We start from the raw sequence: 13,068 nt of genomic DNA, 5'->3' as shown, positions 1-13,068 counted from the left end.
GACTTTCTTGGCAGCCTTCCAATGGGGTATGCCTGGGTTAGATTGAAATCTACCAAGCACCCCTACTGTAAAAGAGATATCTGGATGAGAACAAGTCTGCACGTATTGAAAGCTGCAAACAACTGATGCATATGAATAAGCATTTATCTGTGTTTTGTCAATATCGTCCTGTGGACAATTCCTTAAGCTCAGTTTGTCACCTTTTGATATGAATGTTATATCAGAAGAATAATTCTCCATCCTATATCGCTTTAATACCTTATTTATATAGGATATTTGGGAGAGGCCTAGAAAGCCTTTTGCTCTGTCTCGACGGATCACTATACCAAGTACATAAGCAACCTCACCCATATCTTTCATATCAAAATGTAATGCAAGAAATTATTGTATCTCTGTATAAGTAATTATATATCGTTGGTTGCCAGCAAAATGTCATTCACATACAACATCAATATAATGAACTTACTCTCACTTTTCTTAAGGTATATACACTGATCAATAATCTTTTTTGTAAACCCGAAAGTCACAATGACTTGGAAAATTTTAATATACCACTGTTGGAAGGCCTATTTAAGTCCATATATTGATTTGTTAAGCTTGCAAACCAAACGATCATCTTCAGAGAAACCAAGAGGTTGTTTCATGTATACCTCTTCATTCAGATTCTTGTTGAGGAACGTTGTTTTCACATCCATCTGATATAGTTCTAAGTCATAATGAGCTACGAGGGACAAAATTATCCTCATTGACTTCTTAGCTAAGACTTAAGAAAATGTCTCATTATAGTCAATGCCCTCCATTTGGGTGAATTCTTTAGCAACCAATCTTGCCTTATGTGTCTCTATGTTACCTTTGGAGTCCTTTTTGTCTTAAAGACCCATTTACACCAATTAGATTTTACTCTCTTAGGTAATTTGACAAGATTTCACACTTGATTTTTAGCTATAGAGTACAACTCTTCTTTCATGGCTTTTATCTAGTGCGAAGATTGTTTGCTTTCAACAACTTCCATAAAAGTCAATGGGTCATCATCTATATCTATGAAATCACCAAGCTCCTGAAGGTACACCACATAATCAGGATGTATGGTAGATTTTCTAACTCTTGTGGATCTCCAAACTTGTCATTCTTCAGGCTCAGATTGAACATGTTCATTATGTTCGTGCTCTTCTGCATTGTCCATAATAGGTTCACTTTGGATTTATACATCAGCAATCGGGTTATCAACCACATCATTATTAGGAATAACAATATGATATATTTCGATATTTTCCTTAACAGGTAATGAAACTAGATTCTATATTTTCTCAAAACCAAGGTTTTGAAGTACACTTAATCTAATTGAACCATCTTTAAAAAATTTTGCCTTATCCATTTCAACAATCTGTGGTGAATGAGATGGACAATAAAACCAATATCATTTTGATCTTTCTAGATAACCAATGAAATATCCACTGGTTGTTCTTGGATCAAAGACTTTAATATGGGGGTTATACAACTTAGCCTCTGTAAGACATCCCCATATGTGTATATAAGACAATGATGATTTCCTACCTGTCCACAACTCATAGAGAGTTTTAGGCACAAATTTCATAGAAACCTTATTCAAAATATGCACAATAGCCTTTAAGGCTTCACCCCACAACTTCATAGGAAGTTTTGAATAATTCAACATGGTCTTAACCATTTCTTCAAGCGTATTATTTCTTCTTTCAGCTACACCATTCTGGTAGGCATTACCAAGCATGGTATACTGAGGCACAATGCCTTCTTCTTTTAGAAATTGCGCTAATGGTCATTCTTTTTGCCCCATCTCAGTAAACCTACCATAATATTTGTCACCTCTATCAGACCTGATTATCTTAATAACTTTATCGATTTGTTTCTCTACTTCTTTCTTAAATTTTTTGAACATCTGACAAATATCAGATTTTTCAAAGATCAAGTAGAGATACATATACCACAAATAGTCATCAATAAAAGTGACAAAATATTTTTTGCCTGTGTAACAAGGGGTAAACGGTCCACATACATTTGTATGGACTATCTCTAATATCTCACTACTATATTTGACACCCTCTTTATATGTGTTTGTATGCTTAGCCTTTATGCAATCAACACATGGATCATTTTCGATAAAATCTAGAGATTTCAAGATTCCTTCATTTACAAGCCTTTTTATTCTCTTTTTAGAGATATGACTCAACCTTCGATGCCAAAGCATGTAGTATTTATCATTAATCATGCTACATTTATTTCCAACCAATGCATATTCAGAAGTCAAAGACTCTCTAGTTTATATCTTCATATTCAATTTATACAAACCATCATAAATTGATGTAAAACCAATTTCAATAGAATTTCTATAAATGAACAATTTAGAATTTTTAAACTTAAAACAATATCCAATTTTAACCAATTTGAAAATTGAAATTAAGTTTATACTATATGATGGAATATAAAAGACATCATGAAGATCCAAATCTATGCATGTATCTAAAGTAATCATGCAGGTCCCAACACCCTTCACATGCAAACGCATCTTGTTTCTCGAATAGATGTTCTTCTCATGCATTGCTAGTTTCCTTCTCCTCAGAAACAATTGTAGACAGTTAAAAATATGAACAGTAGCACCAGAATCAATCCACCAGCTATTTTCAGGAATTTATAATAAATTACATTCATGAGAAACAAATGATAAATTATTTTTCTTTTCCAACCACTTCTTGTACTTTATGCAATTTGCCTTTCGGTGTCCCTTCTTATGAAAAAAGCACTTTATGGAAGCATAGTAGGATTGCTTGCCTTGAGATGTTTTATCTCTTGCTGGCTTCTTCCTAGCATTTCACTTGAATGCATTCTTCTTCGGTCCTATCTTGGGTGCATGAGAAGCCATATGTGCACTATGCATCTTCTCTTCTTTCAATCTCTTCTTCTTCAACACACTTAAACATAAGTTCATTAAACGTTCATTCATTATTATGTGTGTTGTAAAAGATTTTGAAAGGTTTGTATTCCAAGGGTAAGAATGTTATAACTAAATGCACTAAGAAAGAATCAGAAATGGTCACTTTCATGTCATTCAGCTGAGACGTTATGTTTCTCATTTCCAAAATCTGCTGGAGAATGTTTTTCCCTCTAGTATATTTCATATATATGAGCTTTAACATTAGGGTACTGGCTCTGACTTTATTTGAACTCACGAATTATACTTCAATAGCACCCAGGAATTCTCTCTCTGCCCTCCATTACGAGATAGCACTTCGAATATTCTTAACCACCTTAGATTGCAGAAGTAACAGGCTAAGCTTATTCAAACGCTTTCACTTCTTAAAAGCACTCTTTTGATAAGTAGTGCTTTGATTAGTCAGGGCAGCGAGTTTATCTATCCTTAGAGCCAAATCTAAATCCATATACCCTAATGTAAAAAGAACAGTTTCTTTTCAATCACTAAAGTTTGATCTAACTAGAAAAGGGAATACAGTTAGAGCCATCTAAAATCACAGGACTAGATACTTCACGACAAAAGACATATATCAAAAGGCATTCATATGAGACAAAACTTAATGGAAAAAGTAAATGATAAAAGACCCATAATATGCTTATTTTCAGGCGAGTATAGAGGGTCATTGAAGCCTTGCTTTGGTAAGAGCTCCAACATGCGTAATCACTTCACTTATCGATAATATTTGGTAAAATTGAGGCTCATGTGAAGCTAGACTATTAATACATGGTACCTTTGGATATACATGTGTGATGTATCTCAATACATTTACATCATTTTACACTACCTAAATTTCAAACACAATAAAACTACCTTTAGGCCGTTTATCGTTTCATGAATCTAAGTACAATAATAGTATTGGCTAAATCTATATGATATTAAAAAAACTTGACAACATACGTATATTCAGTTACTTTGGTGACATTAATTCACTAAGTCATCTAGATAGCTTGATGCCAATGTTATACATTCATGTATGCATGCATAATTACAAATAAATGCATGAACAATAACAAAATTCAAGCTTAAATGGGTAAAACCCTGGGTCCATAAGCAGAAAATGTTCTAAAAGCACTTTGAACTAGTCTGAAACAACCCCAAACCGGTCATCCAAGGCTCTGAAACGATTTTGAACCTTATGAATTCGTGTCAAGTATGAACAAAAGTTCGTAAAAACACTATAACCATATGCCAAAATCCCTGTATCTTCTAATACTTATGAAAACAGGATCTTAGCATTCAGAACCGGTGAGAAACTGGAAGGAACCGATCAAAAACAACTCTGAATCGGTCCCAAAAAGGGTCGAATCAGTCTCTGATCCGGTTCAGACTAAATAGTGCCTGGACCCTTACTGGATCCAAGTTTGATCCAGTTATAACTTGATTCGAGTCTGACCCGGTTACCAACTGGATTCAGGTCTGACCCGGTAAATATTGAATCTGGTTCTGACCCGAAATGAACCAGATCTAGGTTTGACCCAGTACTAACAGGATCTGGGTCAGACCTGGTATTAACCGGATTCGTGTTAGACCTGGTATTAACCGAATCTGGGTCTGACCCGATAATTATTGGATTCATGTCTGACCCAGTACTAACCAGATCTGGGTCAGACCTGATATTAACTAGATCCGGTCAGACCCGGTATTAACCAAATCCAGGTCTGACCCCATTTTAATTGGATCAGACCCATACTCGAACCCGATCTGATTCCATCAATAAAATTCAAAAACAGAAACCCGAGGGTTTCTGTTTACAAAAATTAGTGAAACCGGAAAGGGGGTTTCACCCTTTCAGCTTGTCAGCGACCAATGTTGCCTGCCAACGACCCACGTCACCTGTCGACTCACGACAAAGAAAAGGCACCGGCCCTAACGACCTCCGACGATGTATTCACCCACCTCGCCTGACGGAAAAGCGAAAGCTGAAAAGGATGTTTCACTGCCCTGGATGTCGCGTGATGCCGGATGGACCACGATGGCGGTGAAGCAACCGACGAAGGCCACCTCTTCCCGATGACACATTCATGGCATCCTACAGAAGATGGCGAGAAAAAACTCGCTACCTGACGACAGGAAAAACAGGGAGAAGGGTTTTTTTTAAAAACCCTTATGCTGCATATCGTAGGATGGATCATCGGCGATCCGATGAAAGCAACCCCCTCTTTCGGCGACAGTCTGTGGCTGCCCCCGACTACGGCTGAAGCTCCTACAGCCCGACGACCATAGGTAAAAACCCGATCTGTTGATTTTTTTTACTCTGTCGCTTCACAACGATAGTCGCCGTCTACCGGTGACACCATGTCGCCCAACGGCGACCTACTGTCAACTGCCAGCAATGTCGCCCTACGATGACTCCGCTCTGCCAAAAAACATTATCGTCCCATGACGACAGTCGTCAAAAAAATGCCATCGCCCGTACAGCGGAAGCATGTCGTGGGTCCATAACCCATTGTTGGGCGATCCTGATACCTGCGTATAACAAAAGCCAAAAAAAGGTGTACCTGATGCCATTATTGGTGAACCGGGATCAATGGCTGGCGGTGGCTGGAGCAAGGTGAGTTTCTTTCCTCAATCAGATTGCAACCTTTCAATGAGCGCAGACACCTTCAACAATCGGTGAGTAGGATCCTTCTTCCCTCTCTTTATAAAAAAATCCTGGAGAAGGTAATTAACCTTTATTTCTGTATTTTTTCTTTTAGATATCATGTAATCGGGTTTCTCATTAACACCCGTTTTATAGCGTTTAGTTAGAGAGCAATTATCCTTATTGTTCTCACTAATCTCTTATGTTTATCTGAAGGACACGTCAGTAAGGAGTGCTAAAACGTAAAACGTGAGTAACTACCCTGTAAAAGGTGGGTTACTCCCACCCCAAGCTCATAATCATAACCATAACAAAAATACATGACGTATACAAATCAAACTTCATATACAATCCAAACAAGCCATAGCAAACATACTTCTAAACTACTACTACTATGCTATTAACCAGTGGGTTGGTGGTAACAGTCACGCGACAAGAAATAATAACAATGCTTTATCTTTTTATAGAGCTTATGGGTTCTAAATTAATTGTCTTATAAATAATTTAAATGATTTTGAAAAAAAAAATTCTGAGATGATGGTCAGCAAATCAAAATCCTCTTATATCTCCTAAATATTTGACGTAAAGCTAGAATTAGGTTTCCAATATTGACTAAAACATAGGAGCCTTGCTTTTTCAAAATATTGTGTTTGTCATTGTTTGATGGCAGACTCAACACGTCTTTATGTGTGTCAATAAGGGATGTAAACGGTTTGGGTTTGGGTTGGATACCCAATCAACCTGATTTTTGCGGGTTTCTTAAAGCAAAAACTGAAAGACCACGTGTTCCAACAATAAATGCTCATGCAGGTTTTAAAATTTTAGCAATCAAAAAGTTGATGCTTGCATTTAACTGAATGCAAACAGTGGGATTAGGCTTTTACTAAAATCTGATCTGGGTTTGATTTGAGTGTTATTTCATCTTACTCTGAATCCAAATCCAAAACCTTATTAACCAAATTTTGTATAAACTGCATTTGAACCTAATCCAACCCGTTTACATCCCTATTGTCAATGAATATTTGACTTCTCTCTTATACATAATGCAAACAGGTGACAAAAAGGATTTAAGGAAAATGGAGAGCTCAAGCCTAGAGACACGTTCTTAAGATCGCTATCTTTAGAACTTCAATCCCCCCAATCTGAGAATTTCGAAAATGCGAAAAAGAAGTTTGTTTTGACTGAGTTCTCAGGATACAACTAGGCTTGAACCTCAGAGAGTCCCTGCTTCGCAAGAATGACCTCTTCCTATACTTGAACTCTGCAAGCCAAATCAAGAAGAAAGAAAGGAGAAAATTAGAGAGTCAGAAATTCTTATTTCAAAAGATGAAAAAACGAAGAGATTTATAGACTTCTAGTAAAGCCAAAACATTTTGCGATAAATGAGATTAAATGCCATAAATCTGGCGATTTGAAAAGGTTACCCACCTTTAACTATAGATTAAAGGCCTTTAAAACCGTCAAACAACCACAATGCACCATAAACTCAATATAAATGCAATTAAAACCTTTCAAACTGTCAGACATCTCAAAACCGAAAAGACAAAATAGATATTTGTACCTCATAAGTGCAAAGTGCATCATCAAAATGTCACATTGTGCCTCAAACGCCCTTACGCACACACACGCATGAACGACGCGTCCGCTGCTACACATTTTAGCAATGTCTGCAAGCCACTTAAACACTCAAGGCTTACCAAAGTAAAAAATAAATAACAAACTCTCTATTTAAACCACTTGAAAAACTTTTTTCTCTTAGATATGAGACCACGTTTTCAAAGCACTTTTGGTGGGAAACAAAACTTAAAAGGATTTTATATTTTAAAACTTTTCTAACATTTGCCAACTACTCTAGTCAATTCACGTGTTGAAGGATATGTTTTCAAGAATTATTGTGGAGGAAATGAAGAGATACTAGTCCACCTTGTTAAATGGGGCATTCCGTTTTTATAATTTTGATCATGAGGCTGAAGAAAAGATCAACGAGGTAATAACATACATAGCTCGCCATACCTATGGTCGTCATGCTGGTGGCATAAAACTCAGAGGCTATGACCCCTGCTTTCGGAGCCTATGCTTGGCATCGTCTTGCGCAGAGGGGTGACACCCATGAGAATTGAATGTCGACTGCCTGTCTAGCAGCCAAGGCCCTACCCCACTGCACCAACCACCCTTGAGGCAATTGAGGTAGATAATTTATCGACTGCAATAACGATAGGTGTAATCCGAGACAAAGTTGGTCACTTCATAAGCCACGCAGTCATAAACAAAACAAGGTATAATTTTTCATATAGATTATTAACATGAATACTGTTAATAGAGTTTGAGTGGCCATGATGCATCTCTAAAAAGTTAATTTCTATCTTCTATTATAATCTATGAGAATGGGTTAATCCCATTGCTCGTCGGCCCCACACCCACGATGCTTAAATCGTCAGGTGGGAGAGAAGAGTTGGTTTCAAGATTTGCCAATTGCTACCACTACAATATCGTAGTTGAAATGTCACTATTTTAGCTATATGCCTCATGAAAAATAGGAGAGTATCTCTGTTGATTAAGTAAATCTCCCAGGTTTTAGCCTTGTACCAAGGGATGACAATTAGGGTATGTTTGATGCACTGTTATCAGCGTGATTCAGACAAAAATCACGCTGGGAACAACGATTTCCACCAAACGTTGGACACGGCGGACGGCTTTCCGCGGGTCCGCCGCGTCCTTTATAATATGTAGTTTTTGATCCACCCCCCCCCCTGTTACAAAATGAACAGGAACAGAGGGAACGAAAAAAAAAATGCACCGACAGGCGCACGCCACACCCGTCGATGCGTCTCTCGAGCAGAACTTCATGCTCAGGACCAGGGTTCTCTACTTCGTCTTCGGCATGAGAACTCTCGCAGACGCCAATCTCACGGTGATTTGGCATGAGAACCCTCGCCTCAGACGACCTCCCCCTCCCCGCCAATGTGACTAGTAAGTTCTTTTTCTCCTCCTACTATCTGATGCGGCGGTGGCGTGAGAAGATCCGCACCAACACCCTCCTCCTCCTCCTCACCTTCTGGGAGATCGACGCCATACTCTCCTTCCTCTCCTCATTCATCTACCTTTTCGGCTTCTTCGGCATCATCTACGTCCAGCCCTTTGTCTCCCGCCCCGCCGACGTGTGGGACGACCTCGAGCCCGAGCCCGAGCGTCGGCCTTCCCCTGCATGCGCCCCCTAGGCACCGGCTACCCCTCAGCCCGCCGATCTCTCCGACGACCCCGACGAGGAGATCATCATGGGAGTCGTGAATGGCGTTGTGCCGTCCCATTCGCTGGAGTCGAGATTGGGCGATTGCGGCCGGGCAACCGGCGTGTGGCGGAAGGCGCTGGAAATCGTCTCCGGGAGGTCGGTCGACGGGTTGGCGCTGGATGGGTTTGATTACAGGTCGATTTTGGGACAATGCTGCGAGTTGTCGATCGGGTATGTACAGATTCCGGTGGGGATTGCGGGGTCGTTACTGATTAAGAGGAAGGGGGATGTCTATGTGCCGATGGCCACCACCGAGGGGTGCTTGGTGGCGAGCATGAACCAGGGTTGCAAGGCGATTTACGCTTCCGACGGGGTGGATTCGGTCTGCGTGAAAGACGAGATGAGCCGTGTGTTAGGTGTAAGAAGGAAGGGAGAAAGAATTCAAAGGAGAAACTGGGTTGTTTTGGAAAAGGTGGTCTTGATGAGGTGGAATAGTCTCATATTGCTTGTGCTTGAATTTTTTGTGTGCTTTATAAGCCACATGTAAACTCATACACTTGTTCCTGAGAACAAGTGAGTGGGATGACCACCACACACACACACACGTGCACCCGTCCGCCGTGCCGTGTCATGTCGTGACGAGCCGAGCCGGGCCGGTTTGGGTTCAGGTTCGGGTAATTGGCCCTTTAGGGCCATATTTATTCAAGACCAAAGTACCTTTTTACCCAAAGTTTCTGTGGATACGGGTTATGAGAAACGATAATGGGTCACGACTCTTCGGAGTCCGTGTCGGTTATGGCTCTTTGGATTCTGTAACGGATCTCGATCTTTCGAAGTCCGTTAATGGATCATGTCTCCTCATAATCCGTAATGGGTCCTTCTATGCTTTGTAATCGTTCGTGGGTTATAAAAGTATGGTGGGGTTACGGAGAGGATCTGAGAGATCAGAGACGCTCTGGTTTTCTGAAGAAGAGCTCTGTAATTTCTCATCTCCTTGTTGCTCTCTCTCTCTCTCTTTCCTGAGTTATCCCGAAAGGGGTGTTCTGCAACATTTGGTTCGTGGAGGTTGTTTTCGAAGGACGATCCGTCGGAGTGCACCGTTCGGTTCGTCGTGGCTATTGTATCCTGGGGGAAGGACGCCAGACCCTGATTTGCACTGTATGTGGGGGCAAATCTTCTCTAAGGGGAGTACTTTCGTATGCCTTAGCCTATTACATAATCTAAACATGTTTCTGTTGTTTTTTTTATGTTCTTTGCATTTGTTTGCTCTTATGCAGTCGTCTTGATTTTGGTTGGTTGCGGCAACCGACATGCCTGCACCCTGTTGTTGTTTCGATCGTCTGTTCATCATGCTATTTACAATGTTGTATTTCCTGATTTATATCGTGTTTTATATCATGATGATGATTGTGAAACTGTGTGATCCAAAAAAAATGATTCAACAATCTTAGAGAAGATTCTAAGCATGTCGACATCTTCCATGTTTGTACCAAAAGTAGACATGTCCGGTATGCTGGAAAAGTTTGCCGGTCAGAATTTCAAGCGTTGGCAACAACGCATAAAGATCTGGTTCACTACGATAGGGCTGTTGTCGGTACTGAAAATCGACTGCCTTTCGGTTTCTGATACTGACCCTGACCCTGCTGCAGTCACTGCGGCAGTCCAATGAAAAGAAAAGGACAGTATGTGCCGTGGTTGCATACTGTTGGCTCTGTCCAACACATTATTCAATGTGTACTGTTCCTCGTCTACCACTGCTAAGGGTCTATGGGATCAACTCGGCAAGAAGTACAATACCGAAGACCAAGGTCTTGAAAAGTACTCTGTTGCCAAGTTTTTGAAATATCAGATGGTAGAAGGCAAGTCGGTCATTGAGCAGGCACACGAGTTTCTGTTATTGCTCCATAGTTTGGCTGAGGCTGAAATGAAACTTCCTGAGAAGTTTCAAGTTATGACCATCGTGGAGAAATTTCCTAAGTCTTGGGTAGACTTTGGTATGTCTCTCAAGCACCGTAGAGGGAAGATTTCCCTGGATGATCTTATGGTAGCCATTGCCATTGAAGAGGAGCGTAGGAGGCAGAAACAGATCGTGATGCCAACTGAACCGCCTAAGGTGAACATGATGACCAGAGCTTTTAAGGGCAAGGGACAAAAACCGAAATCTGCAATGAAAAACCAGTTTAAACCTAAGGCTAAAATCCAGAAAAAGGCAAAGAACAAACCGTGTTGGAACTGTGGGCAGGTTGGGCACTGGGCTAAGGAATGTTCTTCCAAGAAGGCCAAAGCTCGTGGGACCACAGACAGAATGCCTCAAGTCAACATGGTGACTGAGGTCGTTGGGACCAGTACTGGGTTTGTTTCTGTTAACCCGCAAATCTATCACGTTTATGAGCCAACTGAGTGGCTGGTTGACACTGGGGCTAATGTGCACGTTTGTGCTGATAAGTCTGTCTTTGTCTCATACCTAGCTACTTCAGGTAGATTCGTGACTATGGGCAATTCAACGGCTGCAAAGGTGTTAGGGATTGGACACGTGGATCTGAAGTTTCCTTCAGGATGAGTTCTGTCTTTACACAGAGTGCACCATGTGCCTGTAGTTAGAAGAAACATTCTAAGTGGTTCATGTCTTGTTAGAGAGGGTTATGAATTTAACTTTAAATGTAATAAAGTTGTTATTTTACATTCTGGAACATTTATTGGCTAGAGGTATTTGGATGATGGTTTGTTTAAACTTCGTGTTGAACATGTTTGCAGTGATAAATTAGATAATAATGTTTCTTTTGATTCATTGTCTAATGTTGCATATAACATAGAATCATCTGACTTATGGCATAATAGATTAGGTCATGTGAATTTTAATTCTGTGAAACGCATGATGAACTTGAAAATGATTCCTGAGCATTCCATTGATAAAACTAAAAAATGTGAAATTTGTGTGCAAGCAAAACAATGTAGGAAACCATTCCATACAATTGTTAGAGATTCTGAAATATTGGATCTGGTGCATACAGATATCTGTGAGTTTAATGGAGTGTTAACCAGAAATCATAAAAAGTATTTTATCACTTTTATAGATGATGGCACTAAATACTGTTATGTATATCTGCTAAAATCAAAAGATGAAGCTTTTGATAAGTTTCTTATTTTTTAAGAATGAAGCAGAAACATAATCTGATAGAAAACTTAAAAGATTGAGGTCTAATAGAGGGGGGAATATACCTCTAATAAATTCGATGAATATTGCAAGTCTGTTGGAATAGTTCATGAGTTTACTGCTTCATATTCTCCTCAATCCAATGGAATTACAGAAAAGAAGAATAGAACCCTAACTGACATGATAAATACTCTACTTGGGAGTTCTGGATTACCTACCTATATGTGGGGGGATGCTCTGAATACGGCTTGCCATATTCTGAATAGAGTTCCTCAAAAGCATAAGGACAGTAGCCCTTTTGAACTCTGGAGAAATAGGAAAGCTAGCTTGAAATACCTTAAAGTGTGGGGGTGTCTTGCTAAGGTACTTGTCCCAGAGCATAATAGGAAGAAGCTGGGTCCTAAAGCAGTAGATGTTGTCTTCTTGGGTTATGTAGAGAACAACTATGCCTACAAGTTCTTAGTAATTAAGTCTAATATATCTGGCATAGATGTTAACTCTATTGTTGAGCTTCGAGAAACTACATTCTTTGAGGATATATTTCCCATGAAAGTTGGTGTACCTCAGAATCTTTCTTCTTTAGATATACCTTCAACTTCTGGTTCTATTCCCGAACATGTGGAAAGGATGACAGATGTGGGGGTAGAACCATCATGTTCCCATCCTAGACCCATTGAGTCTGAAGAAGTGGTTGAACCTAGAAGGAGCAAGAGACCAACGATTACCAAGGATTTGGGAAGTGACTTTATCACTTACCTTATCGAGGATGATCCTTCCACTTTCCGAGATGCAATGGCTTCACCTGAAGCAAAGCATTGGAAAGACGCTATCAAGAGTGAAATGGACTCCATTATCTCTAATGGCACTTGGAAACTGGTTGACCTTCCTCGTGGTAGTTCCACAATTGGCTGCAAATGGATCTTTAAGAAAAAGTTGAAATCAGATGGATCCATTGACAAGTACAAGGCGAGACTGGTTGCCAAGGGGTTCAAACAAAAGAAGGGAATAGACTATTTTGATACCTATTCTCCGGTTACTCGGATGACCACTATTAGGGTGCTTATTGCACTGGCTTCCATTTATGATCTCTCGGTCCA

Source organism: Nuphar pumila, chromosome 5 (assembly GCF_984573655.1).
Source record: "Nuphar pumila chromosome 5, dmNupPumi1.hap1.1, whole genome shotgun sequence".
Lineage (NCBI taxonomy): Eukaryota > Viridiplantae > Streptophyta > Magnoliopsida > Nymphaeales > Nymphaeaceae > Nuphar > Nuphar pumila.
This window is presented reverse-complemented; position numbering follows the sequence as displayed.